Below are 4,119 nucleotides of genomic sequence, written 5' to 3' on the forward strand. Positions count from 1 at the left end.
CCTTCTCCCCTCATCCCTGGCAAACACACATAAAAATGTTGCCCCTTCCATTGGTGAAGCATCCACTGATGAACAGAACAAATTCACAAATCATGATGTAGAGAGGCTGTTCACAGTGGTCACGGATGGCAGAACATGGAACAATGGTCTCAAGTTGCAGTTGGAAAGGTCCAGGTTGAACATTAGGAAAAACTTTTTCACTAGGAGGGTGGTGAAGCATTGGAATGGTCTACCCAGGGAAGGTGTGGAGTCTCCATCCCTGGAGGTGTTTAAGTCTCGCCTCGACAAAGCCCTGGCAGGGCTGATCTGATAGATTTGGTCCTGCTTAGAGCAGGGGCCTGACCTTGATGGCTTTTTTAGGTCTCTTCCAGCTCTATTGTTCTATGATTCTATGATGGAGAACCACAGTCAGGAAAGCAGAATTATTCCCTTATATGTTTGTTTCAAAAAAAAAAAAAAAAAGGAGTCTGGAATTTATATCAACAGCACATTGTTGTCCCTCTACCACCACCAAACCTCTTCATCCACACAAGTCTAGTTAAATTTTGACATATTTAGTCAATCTGCACATGATGAAGGTGTGTTTTTTTAAAAATATGTTTCCAAAACAAAGAGGGGAGATAAGCAGAAATGGCCACAAAGTTCACTAGGGACTTCATCATGTGGAATTGATTTGCTTAAGAAATGGGTAGATAATAGGGTGCAGGATGCTATAGAAAAGCCTAACGCCGAGGAGGATGGATGGTCATTAGAAAGGAATCCAAGCAAAAACATATATAAAGCCAGGAGGAGCTGCAACCTTTCATAAACTCCTAGAAGATTTATCCAGCGTTGTTTGGTTCTTTACCTCAGTTAAGATCAGGGATTTGGTCATCCATAAAAAATGGCATCCTTAAAGTGACTGAATCTTTGCTTCTCATAAAAACTCATCATAAGGTGAAAATGGTGGAAAAACCAATACAGAAGATACAGGTTTTGGTTAATATACATCTGCTAAATAAATTCTAGTAGTAGAACAAATACAAAAGAGGGTGTATTTCTATAAAGAAGCTTACAGAAAAGATGTATCTTTGTGTTTACTAATTTATGTTGTGATGATTCCAAGGACTCATTTTGAGGGCTTATCTCTAATTCTTAATTCATAAATACTGTTGATACTTTTAGCAGCTGATTAGTGTATAATACAAGCTTTGTAAATTATACAGTCACAGCTAGTAAAAAAAATGGCTCAAGGACATTCTAGAGAACGTTAACACACAGAAGGATGTCTAATGTCAAACATTTTAACTTCATTCATAGCCTACATAGGGGATAGGCGTGTTCTGGAGCAGTGTCATTAACAGTCTGTACAATTTAACAATAGTAATCGCATGATCATGCAGATGCATGATTATATAATTTTAGTACACTAAAACACTTGGAGAAGAAATGGCATTGAAAGCCATTAATGAGCTCCATTGCACAGGGGATTAAAAGCTGTGGTAAAATACCGGCAGTACGTTGTTAATATAAAATCTTGAGAGAAAGAGAACAAGAAAATATTCGTGTTAAGGTCTGTGAAATTTCCAGGATTGTTCTTCAAAATAGGTACACTGGTCACTTGTGTCATGCAGTTTTTAAATGATGACAAGCAACCTGAAGGCGGGGTAGCTCAGAGGTTAGAACATTGGCCTTGTAAACCCAGGGTTGTGAATTCAATCCAAGAGGGGCCTTTCAAATGTTTGGGACAAGTTAGATGAAAAAAAAGTCTGTCAGGGATGGTGATAGAACCTGCTGTGAATGCAGGGGAGTGGACTTGATGACCTCACAAGGTCCCTTCCAGCTCTATGATATCATAGAATCATAGAATTCTAGGGCTGGAAAGGACCTCAGGAGGTATCTAGTCCAGCCTTCAACCCACCCACTGCCCAAAGCAGGATCAACCCCATCTAAATCATCCCAGCCATGACTATGTCAAGCCGGGACTTAAAAATCTCTAGGGATGGGGATGCCGCCACCTCTGTAGGTAACACCTTCCAGTGCTTCACCATCCTTCTAGTGAAATAGTTTTTCCTAATATCCAATCTACCCAATATCCAGCCCCCTTTCAGAAAGCTGAAGACTGCTATCAAATCACCCCTGTCTATTCTTCTGCAGACTAAATAAGCCCAAATCTCACAGCCTTTCCTCAAAGGTCATACGCTCCAGACCCTTAATCATTTTTGTTGCCCTCTGATGAACCTTCTCCAATGGATCCACATCCTTTCTATACTGGGGGGGCCCAGAACTAGATGCACTATTCCAGATGTGGCCTCACCAGAGTCGAGTACAGGGGAATAATAACTTCTCTTAATCTGCTGGAAATGCTCTTCCTAATGCATCCCAATATGCCATTAGCCTTCTTGGCTACAAGGGCACACTGTTGACTCATATCCAGCCTCACATCCAATGTAATCCACAGGTCCTTTTCTGCTGCACTACTACTTAGCTAGTCGGTCCCTAGCTTGTACCAGTGCTTGGGATTCTTCCATCCCCAGTGCAGGTATCCGCGCTTGTCCTTGTTGAACCTCATAAAATTTCTTTTGGCACAATCCTCCAATTTGTCTAGGTCACTTTGGACCCTATCCCTACCCTCCAATTTATCTACCTGATCCCTAGCTTAGTTTCATCTGAAAATTTGCTGAAGGTGCAATCCATCCCTTCAGCCAGGATATTAATAAAGATGTTGAACAGTACTAGCCCTAGAATTGATCCTTGGGGCACTCCACTTGAAACTGACAGCCAACCAGACACTGAGCCACTCACCACTACCCATTGGGCCTTCCATCAAGCCAGTTTTCTATCAATCTTACAGTTCATGTATCCAATCCATACTTCCTTAACTTAGGGGCAAGGATATTGTGGAAGACTGTACCAAAAGCTTTGCTAAATTCAAGGTATAGCACATCCATTGACTTCCTCATGTGCACAGAGCCAGTTACCTCATCATAGAAGTTAATCAGATTGGTCAAGCATGATTTGCCCTTGGCAAATCCATGTTGACTACTCTTGATCACTTTCCCCTCTTCCAAGTGCTCCAAAATGGATTCCTTGTGGACCCCCTCCATGATTTTTCTGGGGACTGAGGTGACTCTGACTAATCTATAATTCCCTGGATTTTCCTCCTTTCCGTTTTTTAAAGATGGGTACTACATTTGCCTTTTTCCAGTCATCTGGGACCTCTGCTGATCTCCACGAGTTTTCTAAGACAATAGCCACAGGCTCTGCAATGACATCTGCCAATTCCCTAAGTACCCTTGGATGCATTAAATCTGGACCCATGGATTTGTGTGTGTCTAGCTTTTCCCACTGAAGTCTGCCCACCTCCTTCCCATACTACATTGCCTAGTTCCATAGTCAGGGAGCTGACCTTGTCCGTGAAGACTGAGGCAAAAAAAGTAATTGATTACTTAAGCCTTTCCCACATCATCTGTCACCAAGTTACCTCCCTCATCCAGTAACGGCTCCACAGCCTCCCTGATAACCCTCTTATTTTTAGCATACCTGTAGAAGCCCTTCTTGTTGCCTTTCACATTCCTTACTAGCTGCAGTTCCAATTGTGCTTTGGCTTTCCTGATTACCACCCCCCTCCAGCATTCTCCAGCCATATATTTGTACTCCTCCTTACTCATCTGTCCAAGTTTCCATTTCTTATATGCGTCCCTTTTGAGCTGAAGCTCCCCAAAGACTTCCCTTGTAAGCCAAGCTGGTTGCCTACCATATTTGCTTTTCTTACTGCACATCGGGGTGGTTTGTTCCTGTGCCTTCTATAAGACTTCTTTAAAATACTGCCAGTTCTCTTGAACTCCTTTCAGCTTCCTATTAGCTTCCCAGGAGATCCTGCCCATCAGTTCTCTCAGGTGGTCGAAGTCTGATCTTCTGAGCTAAAGGGTCTGTATTTTAGTGCTCACTTTTCTTCCTTTTGTCAGAATCCTGAAATCCAACATCTCATGATCATTGCAGTCCAGGTTGCCACCCATTTCTATTTCTCCTTCTATTTCTTCCCTGTTTCTGAGCAGCAGGTCAAGCTGCACACGGCCCCTGGTCAGTTCCTTCAGCACTTGTACCAGGAAGTCATCCCCAACATTCTCCAAATACTTT

Source organism: Carettochelys insculpta, chromosome 1 (genome assembly GCF_033958435.1).
Source record: "Carettochelys insculpta isolate YL-2023 chromosome 1, ASM3395843v1, whole genome shotgun sequence".
Classification (NCBI taxonomy): Eukaryota; Metazoa; Chordata; order Testudines; family Carettochelyidae; genus Carettochelys; species Carettochelys insculpta.